The sequence below is a fragment of the Acartia tonsa genome, chromosome 4, assembly GCF_053477335.1.
Source record: "Acartia tonsa isolate MP-2025a chromosome 4, ASM5347733v1, whole genome shotgun sequence".
Classification (NCBI taxonomy): Eukaryota; Metazoa; Arthropoda; class Copepoda; order Calanoida; family Acartiidae; genus Acartia; species Acartia tonsa.
The window spans coordinates 44033872-44050546 of NC_137263.1; positions in this window are offsets into that span (position 1 = coordinate 44033872).

Here is a 16675-nt window from a genome sequence, read left to right on the forward strand (position 1 = left end):
TTTTTTAAACAACTGCTAATAAAAATGTGGATATCTCGGATTCTATTCAAGCAGACGACAAAATTTTTTTGTTAAGACTCCCTATTTACCGAGTATATAATTTACCTGGTCCGTCGGTCTGTTTGTCATGCTACGGAAATGTAAATATTGAAAAACATGACAGGATTCGTGATTTTCCCCCTAATTATGGATGTTGTCAACCTTGTTTTAAAAAAAACAGTTCACTGTTCTGTTTTTTCGTTACAGCTGTTATTAACTACTAATGCTGCGCTACTTATAAACATAATTCTCCTAGTTTGTAGTGACACTCACACAAAAACAAAAGATTCACAATGAAGGAAGATTATCGGGGGGGGGGGAGGGTAAAACAACAAAAGGTTTTGGAAATTTTTGATGTCATAGACAGGGGGTGTTGTTATGAAATAGAATTGATAGGTGATTGTGCAGGGATAAAAGGATATGATTGTGGAACAGAAAAAAGTTCTACAGACAACCAACTTACCTTTGATTTCACCACCTTTGTCTGGAGGTCCTAACTCTGCAAGGTAACGAGGAGCGCCTGTTTTATGCCAAGACATCCATCCTACTCTAACTATTTATGTCGCGCACCTCACCTAGCAGCTAGGAACCATTTTAACATCTTTAGTTTGAATAGGATTATGGGATAGGGTAGCAAGTTCAAATCACTCATCAATGCAGTCAACTTTTAGAGTACTTTTTTCTTAATACATGTCCCCTTTGTTGGATAGTTTTGATTTATTTAGATGTCTGTCTGTCATAGATACAAATCTTTCATTACTATTGCCCACCTAGTTTTTTTTCAACTAATAAACATGGTGTTTTTGTAACCTAACATTATTTTAAAAATAGCAATCAATAAACCAGGTAAAAAATCTTCGAATGCAAGTAAGGTAGTTGAATAGAGTAAAAATTGGTTATTTTACAGCTAATTTTGGCCTGTTTAGATTAATCATTTTGAAGCTTAATTGTCATTTATCAATTATAATTTTTTCGCATTTTTCTTATACATTGTTTCTTTATTGTTTGTGTAATAAGTCATACAGCAACAAGATGACAAAAAGATCAAAAATACATAGGTAAGAAGTATGAAAAGAATATATAATTTGTTAAATACATAAAGTTATAACATATTTTGCTGTTTTTAGTATATTGAAATATAGTAGTTTTTAATAAATGTTATTCAAATTACCTCCCTCCTCCTATATTTTGTTAATCCTATTGGTATTTTCCGTAGAAATTATCACCGATCCCCCCCCCCCCCACCCCCTTAAAAAGGGTACCACCATCCATCCACCCACCTTACTCTGATTTTTTTAAATACCATGGATTTTGTTTAAATAAATATGTTTAAAAATTGGATAATTCTATTCTTCTATCATCAAATACACCCCTAGTATCTATGAGCTTTGTATTCGAAGGGGCAGAGAGGGGCTGGAAAAATAGCTTAAAACCATCCCAAGACTTAAATCTTGAAATAAATAGTCTAAAACCACTACAGGACAGATGTGAAACCTACCAAAAATAGAGAATCGAATAGGATCAGTAGTTATTGATATCTTAAGTTTCAGACAAAAATATACTTACGACTTTATATAATAGGATATTAAATAAAAGTGGTCGTGGTTGACATAATACCGACATAACTATATTCCAATCATATTTTAGCTAAATACTTTTATTGACAAAATAACAATACAATTTTTTATCTCTTCCTTTATCCATTGTTAATAATGCCTTTGCTTAAAGTATTTAAATAAATCCACCACTTAAATTATCATCCTTCTTAAAATAATTTTAACAATAACAAGGACAATTATATCATTAGAATACAATGCTTCAATAAAGATAATATCAGTATAGTTTTTTATCACATCTTATTATAAACAGCTTTCCACGGATATAAAATGGTTTATCTAATTATTGTACACATGTGTATCGTAGAAAACTGGATGGAATACGATGCTATACATAATTTTTCAGTATGGCTGAGAACTAGTTCTAATCCATCGGATATTAGAAGGTTTCGAAGCGATACTGAAAAAAATATTTAAATTGTTGATTTTATGACCTAAAAGTCAAGAGACTTACTTGATGGATAAGACAATGGACGATAAATTGATTTACATTCCCAATGATAATAAAAAAATTACCTCTTCTGTAGATTAAAACTATTTGCCGGAAAGATTTAATACTGCTCGTTTAAACCAACCAATCAAGATTTAATAATAGTGCCAAAAGTTCTCAATCCAACGAGTGAGAGACATTGTTTATAAAAACTTTGGGTACCTGTATAATTTACAGACATTTCCTGCTTTTTACGTCGACATTAGCTCCAATATTAACCAGTAACAGATATCTACCGACCATTTAACGCTTTTCTTATAATAAGCACGCAAAAAAGTTGACAAAGTAAATATGTTAAATGGCAAAAAAAATGTTCGGGAAACGGTGATGTAAAGAACAAGCTTTGCGTGCAAATAATAACTAAAGGTTTTTAACAACAACAATATTCAAGTTATTTACGTTTTATGCCGGGATTAGCCAAGATTAAGCTTCACAAAACAGGAAAAGATAATAAAAGAACAATTGCGATTATTAAAATCTAATATTTAGATGCCGTTTTCACCATTTTTTGTATAATTTATTATATTTGAAATATATTCAAAACTGTTTAGAAAAAAAATAGGTAAGCTAAATAATTGATGCAAAAATTATTTAAGTTTTTAATTATAATTTCTATATACATATGTTAATTATATTTTTTAGAAAATTGAAATAAATCACGCAACCTTTGTAGATTCTTACTGGAATCAAATAAATATATATAATTATAGGTATACCTATTCCAAATATAGATGCGATAAATATACATTATGTGTAGTTACTACAAGAAAAAAATAGTATGGCTTCGTGAAAAGGTGCTTCTTCTTAATACGCTTTTATTTAAAATTCAAATGAATTACGTGAGATAAATAAGAAAATACCAAAAATCAGCTATAGCACAATGAATTGATTGATATACCACTAATTTCTTATTATCATTTTAGTAAATGCAGTGATTTTAGAGGAAGGGTAATGTGAGATAAATCTATATATCCTCCATCAGAGATCGTTTTAATTTAACCATCATTGTTCTCTCCCTCCCTGGCACATTAAAAATTCAAGAGAGCCATTATAAAATGCATTAAAAAAGTTGTAAATAAGATTGTTCATGGGGGAAGATATTAGATACCGGTTGTGATTTGATTTCATTTTATCCTTTTATATAAAGTAGAAAGGTTTTTTTTGTCTGTAGCTTAAGATTTCGATAACTACTCTGAACCTTTTGAGTTCTTCATTTTATGAAAGCTTCTTATACATAGGTCCCCGGATGGTTTTCAGCTATTTTCCTACTTTGCTTACTCCTTCGAATACAGAGCTCCTAGATGCTATGGGCGCAGCCACTACATGAAACACTGCAAAATTTTCACAGCAAAAAAATGTAAATTTTAGTGGTTTCCCTTAAAGTGCCCTGTCGATAAAGAGACACCCCCCCCCCCCTTTAATTTAAAAATAGATTAAATTAAGGGGTGGTAGTTTTTCGTGTTTTTATTTTGTACCTTAGGCTGGGTTAGGTCAGGTTTGGTTGGGTGTGTTATTGCTCCATAGGGTTAGAGCACCGCAAATTTAGGGCCGCAGGGTTGATTAACAATTTATTTAACAAAAAGGACGGGGGGGATCCTGTGCTCGTTAGTCACTTTGATGGAAAGCACCTTTAATTTTTGACTATTGTACTATAATTATTTGAATAATAGGAATATTTTCAAACATAAAAACAAATTTATTTAACAAATAGCGGACCTAAATTGGGAAACGAGAAAAACATTTTAATTTATATTTTTCCATACAAATCCACCCCCAATCTTCCCCTCCCCCCCACCCATCACCTTAATTTTCAATCTTTTGCATAAAAATAAAGATAAAGCCAACCGCCCCTTTTGATTTTGAATAACACCCCACTTAAACAATATAAAATAAAATTTTTTAAAAATACTACTTAATAAAAAATTAGATTTTGAGTCCTTTTTTATTTCTAATTCTCAAAAAAAAGCTTTTCCCTTGTTTGATTAATTTAAGAGATCTTAAAGGAAAGATGTAGACAATTGAGCTGATGTTTACATCCTAATTACGACAAACAATATTAAACCTTCTGTAGATTAAAATTTTTGGTGGAAAAGTTACGACACAAACCCATAATAATTCCATACAGTTTTAAAGCCAACAAATGAAAGAATGTTTATATTACTTTTAGGACATGAAAAGTTTATATTAATAAGTTAATGTCCCCTCCCTCCATAGATTATTATAATTATGATAAAAATTGCATCAATATCCCATAGTGCGTGAATGAAACACCCACCTACCCCCCCACACTATTGTATTGTCCCCCCGCCATCTCCGCCCCACCCACGCAGAAATACCATTTCAATATCAAGATTTATTCACAAGGTTGATTAATAAACAGGTTACTACAAGTTACTTCGCCCCTAGACTAGAGGCTTTGTCTTAAGAGGAAGGTGAGATGTACTATTCTCCCCTCCCGAAAATATCAAATTTGGGGGGTAGGTATTGCCCGACTTCTTTGTGGTTTTACCTGGTGTAACTCCTGTTGTGCAAATTAATTCTTTATCATACAAACACAAAATTTTCAGGGATTTTGGGGGAAAGGTAAGGAGCCTATTAATTCATTGGAGTTTTAGATAGATTATGCTGAAGACCAGATTTTATAAAACAAACAATAAAATTTAGTTTTTCTGTGTTTTCTCTCAAAGTGCGTTGCAAACACAAAGCACCTCAGTTAAAGATAATAAGGGGGAGGTTGTTCTTTATGCCTGCGGGGTCTGCGCCTGCGATATCCTACTCTGATCTAACAAAACTTCAATGTATATCACAAAGTAGATCCGTTACAAAAGCAAACTAAATTTTAGATCCACAGTTCTTGCCCTCTATTTCTGAATGATATCATAGGGAAAGATACCAAGATAAAATAAATTTAGAGGGATACGAAATATAAAATGAAAAGTTACTAGAATCAAAGGGATCAGTGACGTCAGAAAAAGAGCTTAAAATTAATAAAAAGAATTTAATTTAACCTAACACCATCCCAGGATCTTCATAAGCGTATCTAGAAACTTATTTAATTTAATGATAGGAAAAAATACAAAGCTACATGAATAGATCAATCTGTCATAGAAAAATTGTGTTTTTTTTGTTGTGCTGTAAACTAATATTTTAATCAATCAATTAATATTTTTTTGTGAATTGCTGACCTAACAGATGTAAAATGTACGTGGATATTTCAGCCCGATGCGAGTTTCACTTTATTAGAGGATCATATCGGTTCAGCGGTACAAACAGACAGATATCCTGTTACTTTATTATAAGGATATGAAAATCTGGTATAAGATCCATATATAATAATATATCCATTGCTGACCTAAACATAGGTATATCGTGCGAATAAGAACTTAAAGAGAAAGATTATAAAAATAAATAGTTCTATAAATAACATATCCGCAACAATTCAATTAAATCCCAACCAAACATTTTTTTAATAATTATAAAATCCTTTAATTTTAAGTTTGGCGCCTCTATTTCCGGAGTGTCTGTTTCTATAATGGATATAGAATACGTGGATATTGTGAGTAATCTCGCATACCCTGATAAATTGTTTCTTACAGCTGGTTAATATAACAACTCACCCCACTATTACTTTACCCCTTCCTTGACCATGGAGGATTGTATTGACCAATATATGAGGACTATATCAGCAACCTAAATTGACGACAAAAATTCCCATGTCACAATATCCACGTATTCTATATCCATTGTTTGTATTAAGTAACTACTCTATAAATAAAGGGTTTTGCCAGGAGTATGGCAGCCCTTGCCAATTTCAATATTAAGGGGGGGGGGGGTGTTGACACTCCCCTGTACCGCACCACCATTATTTTTTGTCGAGGGACATTTTTTCTCGAAGTGTATGACCTTACTCCCGAGAGAAGCTAAAAACCACCACAGAAACAGTAGGTATCTTCTCTGAAAAATGGTTTACACTAATCGGTTCATAATATGGACAAACGGACGGTCAGACGGAAAGACATCTTTTTTTGTATTATAGTTAAAGATATGTTCTCTTTATTCAAAAATATTACATCCCAAAAATCTACAAAAAAAAATATGCAATTTTCTCACTGCTAAACGAGATAGACTCTTATATATCACTTTAATTATATATTCATATTCCAGCAATACGTTTTAGTCACATTACCGGACGGCCGTATATATCTCATATATTTAGTAGCTACTCTATAAACTTAGCATTGATGTACACTCCAATATTACGTTAAGAAATATCACCCCTTCTGTAGATTAGAATTATTGTAGAAATGTTTGGACACTGCTGGTTTTAGAACACAATTAATATCTAATAAAAGTACCCAAAGTTTTTAAACCAATGAATAAGAGAACGTGTTTGTGGCCCAATATAAACTTAAAAGAAGAATGTGTTAAAATTTTCTGTTATAAGAACCGAAATTCAAATAAATTACGTCTTGTAATAGGAAACCGACTTATAGATTATCTACGCTCATTAAGAGGTGATAATAATAAAAGAATATTAAAAGAATAAATAGCAGAGAAGTAAATTAAACTTCTTATAATGATTATTGAATTCTTGAGCCCTCCCCCTTTTCAAAATTTTCCTGTTAATTAAGAAAGAGTGTTCGTGCATTGCATTGTAAAAAAAATAATGTTTCTTATTTTTGTGAAAATTCTGTCTTTAGTGCTTTTTAACATTGATGACTGAATAGTTATTTATCACATCGTATTGTAAACAGCTTTCCGCGGATAAAAAAATCTACAACTATAAGATTAAAACCAGTTTAGCCCCGAGATTAAACTTATGATTGTACATTTTTATATTCGTAAAAAACTGGATATAATACGATGCTACACATAGTTTTTAATTACGGTCGGATATATATTTAATATTCAAAAAATCTAAAATAAAAATATTCTTCAAAATTCAAATATTCGTTGGTATTTGGGAAAGACTTTTCAATAAGGGGAGGCGGAGATTTTATATAAATATTTGGGGGCGGAGTCTGTCAATTTGAATTTACTATTTCAACTATTTAATCCCTTAACTTAACTTTATTAGCTTTATAATCATAATTACAGTTTTATTTTCTTTAAATATTTTAAAGGAAACTACGTTTTCTATATTTTAAAGTTAAATAAAAGATTAATAGAAATAGATTTAAATTAAAAACATCTACTCTGCACTGGAGGTAAAATGGATAATAAATTTAGGTACTTTCCCAAATATGATAAACAAAATTACCATTTTTGTAGATTAGATTGATCTCTTTTATTTTAAACCAACCAATCAATATTTAGTTTTGACGTTTTTAAGGGAGTGCATATGATTTATTTTCTAGGGATGGGCCCACTGAAAAATTATCTTAGTTAGTACATGATTTTTTTTCGTTGGGGGGTGATTTTTGTCTCCTCCCCCCCACTTAATTCTTAAACCTCCTTAACAGTGAAATTTTTCTCCTAAGTTAACCCATCCCTAGTAGTGGTATACGCCCCCCCCCCCCTCCCCATGTGTAAACATTAAGTAATGGACAAACAATTCTTGTAGTTTTGCTCCTAAAAAAGAATAATGCAGATAAAGATATATAGTTCACTATCCTTTTAAGGATTAAAACCTATGATTTACTATTTTAAATCTAATCTTAGAAAAATTTATGATTATTATTTAATTTTCAGCAGCAATATATAAAGTTATTTTTTTATTGTTTATAGGTTTAAGGATATAATAGGTGTAATCCTTATAATAAAGTAACAGGATGTCTATATGTCTGTTTGTACAGAAAGATCTCGCTAACCGCTGGACCGATCGGGTTCTCCTTAACAATGTAGCTTCTCATAGATCCCAGGAAGGTTTATAACTATTTGGGGGGAGGGTACCACCACCCTCCAAAGAGAAATCACAAAAAATTCACAATATATACGACTAGAATGTGGGATTAGTAAAAGTGGTCATAGCTGACATAATATCGACATGTCGATAGTGTAATGACAATATGATAACACACTTATGTTGGCATAATAATGATGCTATATTTTGACAGGTTAGGGCAGATGGAAAATGGAACCTTGCGGTCTTAAGGGATAATAAATGGACATATGTACAATACATCCCCAATGATGATAAACAAAATTACCTTTTCACAACATTAAATAATTGGTTGAAAAAATTGGACACTGCTAGATAATTAAATAAAAGGATTGAAATATTTTTTTTTCTTCTAAGTTTGTTCTTTTTGTGAAAATGTTTTGTTTCATGCTTGTTTTGAGTTAGGTTAGGTTAAATAAGATTAAGTTGCTTCCATCAGTGGCTACAAAGGAGTTCTAAATAAAAAATTATGAGTTTTCTTAGAAAGCTCTGCTACGTAGTCATCCTTGTTTAATACACATAAAATATATTTTTTATGTTTTTATCTGGCATTTGTAGTTTTTCTAAGAAAACATAAAAACCTAAAAGGGATAGTTTCACGAAATGCATTTGAACTTAATTTAGTGAACCGTATATTTTTTCCTGTTTAATTGGTTAAACTACATTTATATGGCATATATTTGAAAGAATTTAAATTTTCTACCACGTAGTTTTTAAAATATCAGGACTACGTGGTAGAAAATTGAAATTCTTTCAAATATATGCCATATAAATATAGTTTAACCCATTAACTAGCACAAAATATGCGGTTCACTAAATTAAGTTCAAATGCATTTCGTGAACCTATCCCTTTAGCTTTATCTTGATTGACAGATAATAGGTTAAACAAGAATAATAAAATCAATGTGAAGCAAAGCTGAAAATATAAAAATTACAAAAATAACAAGGACAGATTTATATGCGAATTGAGATAGGAGTAGATAATTCTGGTAATGGGAATCTTACATTTTTTTTAATCCATGAAAGACGTACATCCACAAAATTTCAATCAATTTATCTTTATTAGCAGCCGAGTAAATCATATTTTCTACATTGAGTACTGCTGGACAAACAGACAGAGTAAGTTAAGGAATAGCTTTGCTACTAAAAATGGGTTACCTAATCTATCCAAAATCCCCCCCGCCTCCTTAAGCCCTCCCATTTTTTTGCACGGCGCGTAACCTCAGAAAATTTCACCCTTTTAGATATACCATATTATGTAAAAGCAGGAACTTATTTCCTGAAGAACAAATACTAATTTAGACTAGATATTTCCTGTTAGGTTTTAGTGCCTTTGTTATATCAACATAAATCCCAGAGAGAAAGGGGACATTATGCACTAAATTATAATGGTCCCCAAAGTTTTATAACACGTTTTCTAATTCGCTGTATAAAAACTTTACTAAAGCTCGATTGATTGGTACAATAAACCACTATTAAAGGTCTAAAACAACAAAAATTCTATATTTTTATCTATGTCCATCATTATTATGGTCAAGTTTTAACTCTTTTTCGTGAAATAATCGGTGTGTCATCATTTCCGTCATACGCTCAAATTTTCGCAAAAAAATGACGCAATTGCATTGATATCTGCTAAGTATTAAGAGAAAGGCAAAATAAATGGGATAGTTTGTGCTGCGATAATAATTCACTTGGACCTTAATAGTCTGCTAGCAAATTGTTTTCTGCTTCTTTGGTGTGTTAATATTCCACAGGTTATTGGTTGATTTTGAAAGACCCAAATGAAAGTAACATGGATCTTGGGATGGGGACATATAGTTATTTAACCCCTTACCCCTCTATTTATTTACCTTAATGGACATTTTATATATCTTTTTATGTATATATTTAGAAGAAGTGATAGCACAATGAAATAATCAGCGACACAACCCTCCTCCTCCCTTCTTTTTAATACTTTTCTTTTTTTTCCTTCCCTTACTTCTAACCCTCTCACACCTTTGGTATTTTTATAAAATTCCTAACTTTATATAAAATAGCATAGAACATGCGGATACTTCAAATTTGTATTCTGATAATGGAAGGTGAAAAAGAAAGTAAATCTAAACAAAATCTTAAAGATTTACTACTCTGTAAATCGTTCGTTTTACTAAATAGAAGCAAAAACGAATAGAGAACAATTAGCGAGGTTTATTTTAAACAACTCAATCATATCTTAGCGGACAAACGAACCTACTGTTTTAAATCATATTTTGAAACTATGTGCTGAGCCACTATCGAGGATTGGAGGAGGAAAATAGCTTAAAACCATATAAGACTTGAAATTTAAAAAAAAAAAAACTAAACCCACCAAAATATCTACATGAAGCTTTCCCAAAAACAAGAAATCAATCTGTTCAGTCGTTAGCAAGATCTTGATAAACAAACAAAAACCCTTTTACTACTTAATATCTAAAAGTTAATTAAAAACGTTTACATTTTTTGAAAGATCGCTATTTTTTTAATTGTCTCTTTTTGTGAACACTTAAAACACCTAGGTAAAACCATTTCTTTGTTGCAAATATTTTTAATACAAAAACAAATTTGGTTAATTTTTTAGAAATAAATAAAACAGAGTAAAGTTTTAGTAAATTGTGAAGTTGTTTTCTTTTAATCTCTTGTTAAACCTTTATATTATGTAATATTTGTGTAACTTGATCTCGAAAAATCTCGTATATTTGCGAACCAAAGAAGAATGAATACACTTTTGTTTTATTACCCCCCCCCCTCACCCATTTTTCTTGGTTTCTTTCCTTATTTTTGTTCTTCCCTATTATATCTGGTATATACTTTGTGTATGGGTGTTTCTATCAACGAGCAAATAAAGTATGATTAGCCGAAGTCATAAAAATACAAGTGCAGCAAGCAAAAATTGAGTGGATATTTTTCGAAAGGGAATAACCCACTCCATACTACCCAATTAGGGGGGATTTTTCTTCATACACTTCAAGCTTTTGATGTATCGTGGCAGGTAGTGTCAACAAATCACAAAGTATTATATCTATGCTATAAAAGACATGATTTACAATTTTTTATTGTAGATTTAATATTCGACAATGGACAAGTGCTGATTAATGTCTCTTGCTAAAAAATCCCTTTTAGTTTACTTTTAACATCCAACTAAACTCAAGGTTGATCATATTATTTTTTTATTTTTTTCGCAACATTTTCTGCCTTTATAGTTCTACAAATTTCTTTATTTTCACCAATCTTTTAATATGTTAAAAAATTTTATGATTTATGTCATAACAAAACATATTTAATTCTAGCCCCTGAGGCTCTTTAATTTACATAACACGACCTAACCAAAATAATGCATAAAAATACGGTTTTTTTCAAAAGTTCGATCACAAGAACTTACATTTCTGTTTAATTTGAAATAATATTTTATTTCTTTATAAGTTGAAATAAAAAATAATATACAGCATTTGACATCATTTGTGACTTCGGCTCAGAAAATTTCTTTAAATAGATTTTTAAATTGATTTTTATACAAATTTCAATACATCCAATAATATAAAGTAGGGTTTTTAAAGAACTCGCCAAACACTGAACCAATTAGGTTTTACATTTTATTGAAGCTTCAATTAGGTCTCGCGTTGCATAAAGGCTATTTTATTTGTCACTCGGATGATCTATAAAATTGTCATTGCTAGATTACTTTTTTTGCAAGATTCTTCTAGAATATTTTAGAAAACTGCAAAAACACTTCTGAGCATGAAAAATTGTTCTCTTCATTTAATCCCGTCTCCTACCCATCACTAGTAGATACATTTACCGGGATTTTATTTCCTTTTTTAAACATTTATGTTTTTAAAATAACACTTTTTTAGAGTATTAAAAGATTTACTTTATTTTGGCATTTTGCGAGATTTGACCTATTTACCCCTTTATGGTTGGAGCCTGTATTCCTATACAGGGGACGAAAACCAGTGACGAGTGGGGGGGGGGAGAACTTAAAGGGGGGTGGAGACATAAACCCACAATACCAGTCTTGTATACAACTGATAAAAAGAGGGGGTGAGTGAGAGGGGTTAGGGGGGACAAGGGGGAATGGTTTGTTTAGCGAGAACCCAAAAATGAAGGTAGGGTCTCGTTTCTGTACCTCAACCCAACTAGTACATCGTTCCGTCCGTTCTGCGCTTAGGCGAAAAGCACCACAACTTGGAGAGGGGGACAGAAGAGGGGTGATAGTCTATTCTGGGCAGGCCTTTTGCTTATACAGTAGACGTACAGCCTTGCTGCTAGCAAGAGGGGATCTGCATACTTTAAATTTCAAGTGAAGAAAATTATATAACCATACTTGAATAAATATAAACAATTGTACACTAAACTATACAAAAATGAGTGATTGATAAATGGTTTCATTTATTTGAATATCTAAATAGTGAAAGAATCACTATTGTTAAGTGAATTAAAACCATATTTATTTGCATAAAAACTTTAAAGACAGCTGTGCCTGTTAGTGTGACATAATGCGTGGAAAACCAGTTAAACTTTTTACACTTTTCTTATTGTGCACCCACAATGTCGTGCTCGCCCTTGACTTGGTTGAGGGCAGCGGGGACGATACCCTGCTGGACCTAGAGGACGGCGATGTTGATGATGGACCTGACCTCGAGGAGGGCAGCGGCGGCGGCTGGGGAGATATCAGTTTTGGCAGTCAAAATTTTAATAGTAATACCAATGGTGTTGTAAATAATGGTAACAAAGAAGATGCTACTGTTAAAGACACAGATTATTATTATGATGACAACTATGACTATCTTGAGGCGTACATCAACAAGGAGAACGATTACAAGCAGGAGGAGAACCTGATCGACTATCTTGACAAAGAAGAATCTGCCATTGAGCACGAGATTGAAATAGCAGCCCGTCCCGACAACGCAGCAGCCGAAGAAGAACAGATAGTGCTGAACACATCACAAATTTTCATCATGGTCGGCAGCTCCTTCATCAGCTTCGCCATTTTCATGCTTACCTTCTTCTTGTGCAGAAGAATAATTACAAATAAGCAACGCAAGGCGATGGCCTATGCCAATACACCGGAAAAGCCGCCGCTAAAAGAGCCGCCTATTGTTAAGGACTACCAGAAAGTGCCGACAAGCGCGCAATGCAGCTCGCCGCGTGCAAATATGTACGGCGAAAAGGATCCGGAGAATCCTCTTGCTGCATCTCTAGTGCCATAAACTTTTCATCATTATCAGTATCATCATTCTCTTTCCCTACCTTCCCATCTAGGATATCCACAAACCTATTAAGTTGTAATTGAAGATAATGCTCGTTAATCTTGCTGGCGACCTTTCATTTATGACTTGTTGTAATGCATGCCAAATTCAAGCTATTAAGAATTAAGATATACAGAGCAATAATAATCAACATTCCACTTCATGTAATACATTCATTTGAAAAGTTAAATTGTGAATTAATGTATAATTTATATGCAATAGTAAGGCACAGGGTTTATAGGGATTTGGGGAAATAATTATTATAACTTTTGGGTTTATGGTGGGTTGATTTTTTTGGGTTTTTATAATAATTATTTCCCAAATTCCTATCCCTGCAGGGGAAGAGAAATGTATAATTAACCTAGTATTGGCTATCACCCACAGTTTTAGCGAGTCTGTGTGCGTGTGTGGTCTGACCTAGAAATTAATAAATTAGCCAGCTACGCTGCCAGTCTGTCAGTTTTAGCAAGCTTCAAAATGTGATTTTTTATACAAAATTAATACTAAAACTCAGTGAACAGTACTCGCTAACAATTAATTTATATCTAGTTACAAGATACTTGAGATACTTTATATTATATATAAATTGTGTTATTATTATATTATTAATCTTATTTTTTTCCAATTGTATTCATCCTGATATTATTGAAAATATACACTTCTGCTTATTATTTTATTGCATTCTCTTAATATTTATTAGCTAAGCTACTCTATAACTTACTTTGATCGTCGGTCCGTCCGCACATCCTTCTGCATGTACGACTATGGGGAAATGTGCTTTTCTTACTTCTAATAAAAATATAAAAATTATTTTTTTGTTAAAATGGTAAAGACCCATGCGCAAACGGCCATTACATTTTTTCATAACTGAATTTTCTTGTGAAGATTCTACTAATGTTTAAGCATCTATTCTATAACACTCATTGACTGTTTGTATGTTAATAAAGCTACAGAGTATATGAAATCAGATTCTGAAATTTCCTAAGAAAATCACATTTCTTTTCTGGTTATATATGTATTTGCTTCGATACTTCTTTTACCATTTTTGTTTTGATTCAGTGTAAGATAAAAAGTTATTTACCGCATCGTATTATAGACAGCTTTTCGCGGTTATTAAAATGATAAGATTAAAACAAACTTTGTTAGTCTCGGACGCCCGAGATAACAAATTAATATTATGAATTTTTTTTAATATTTGCGTAATATTGTCTGTAATACGACGCTATACATAATTTTTCAGTATTAGAACTGGCTCTAATCCAGCGGATATTAATCGGCTTAGAAGCCATAATAAAAAAGCAATTTTATCTAACTTCTCCTTCCGTTACAAAATAACAAGGACAAATATGTTCATAGGAAGAGCAGCAATAATATTTTTTAATTGACTTCAGTAAGGATCATAAAGGATCTACAGGGATAAGACAATGGCCGATAAATTGATGTACCTCTTCTGTAGATCACAATTAGTGGTTGAAACATATGGACACTTGATGAACAAACCAATCAAAATTCATTGAAAGTCCCCAAAGTTGTTATGTTAACCCAACCAATGAAAAACCGTTTTTATAAAACTAGTGTAATAAACAGCCCATTGTCCTGTCTCCCTCTATCTCTGGTGGCTTTGAAACTGGTTCTTGCATTTATTTCCGTTCGCCTGAATCTTAAGATTTTGCTAACCACTGGACCGATTGAAAATCAGAAAAGATGCTTGTTGGTCAAAATTATGATTTAGTTGTAGTAAAAATTGATTATTAGATTTAACCCCAACTTCTCTAAGGTCAAATCAATAGAAAATAGCAAACACGCTGGTCAACTTTCCAGGGATCTAAAGGGATAAGACAATGTACGATAAATTGATGTACAACATCCCCAATGATACACCAAATTACCCCTTCTGTAGATTATAATTAGTGGTTGAAACGTTTGAGCTCTTAACTTAAAAAACCAACCAATCAAAATTCATTAAAAGTCCCCAAAGTTGTTAAGCCAACAAAAAAACTTTGGGGGCTAATGTAATAAACAGCCCAATGTCCACTTCCTCCCTGTTAATTTTCACAATTAGCTACGCTGCTATAATATTACATTGTCCTTGAATTTGTAATAACAAAAGTACGTGATTAGGAATAAGAATTTTAATCTAGGAAACAAATTTACTCTACAGAACTTTCGTGTTTGTCTGTATTAGATTATTCTCGTTTTTCAGTGTTTAATTCGTGATTAAAATCCAGCTTTGAAAGTACGAGGGTTAAAAATGCCACTTAAATACTATTTCTGAAATTTTGATTGTTTTTTTAAAGACTATCTTTATTTCGTACATTTAAAAAAAATCAATAAACCGGATATTTTTTTTAATGTACAAATTCGGATCCTGAATTCTCATGTCAACAATTTATGTTCAAGATATTATACATTATGCATAATATGCATCTTAATTTACCGTAAATTATTCCTAGAATAAAGCAGGGATAAGACAATGACCGATAAATTGATGTGCTATACATCCCAAATGATGTCACACAAAACAACTCCTTCTGTAGATTAAAATTAGTGGTTGAAACGTTTGAACGTTCAACTTAATAAACCTACCAATCAAAATTTAATACATTTAAAATGTGTGACGTCTAAAATGGAAGGAAAAGAGGAGAAGTGGGAAAGGAAACTCCTCAAAAGAAGATGGTTACACATGAAACTTTCCGCTGCCCAAAAATATTCTTTTTAAATATTTACATTACAACGCTACTAAGTTGGATATCATCGTCCCTGTTATTAAATATACAGATATGAAAAGAAAATATTGATAGTTTGAAATATGATACCTTTTATATTGATATCGAGAATATCATTATTTTTAACAGGGTTAGGCAGCCGCATTTTTTGTCCTTCAACCGCAAATTAAGCTAGATAAATCCAGGATCCGGAAGGGATAAGACAATGGCCGATAAATTGATGTACATTCCCAATGATGATTCACAAACTTACCCCTTTTTAGACTAGAAGAACACTCAACCTAATAAATCAAGTTCCCAAAGTTGGTAAACCAACAAATAAGAAAACATTATTATAAATCTTTGGGGACTAGTGTAATAAACAGTCCAGTGTCCCCTGTTTCTCTCTGGCATAAATCTATAACTTGTATTAATGCTACATTAGATACAAAAAAATAAGTACAACTTTTAAGCTTTAAATATTATGCCATATCGTTACAAATGCACTAACATGAAATCTTTTATTACATTGGCGTGCACAGGATTTTCCAGTGTGTGTGTGGGGGGGGGGGGGGGATGGACACCAATGGAGTGTTTCAACCCCCCTTCTGTATGCTTCTGGATGGGAATATATCTTAAATTTGCAATTGACTCGTTAAAAATATATTAAAAGTTTTATT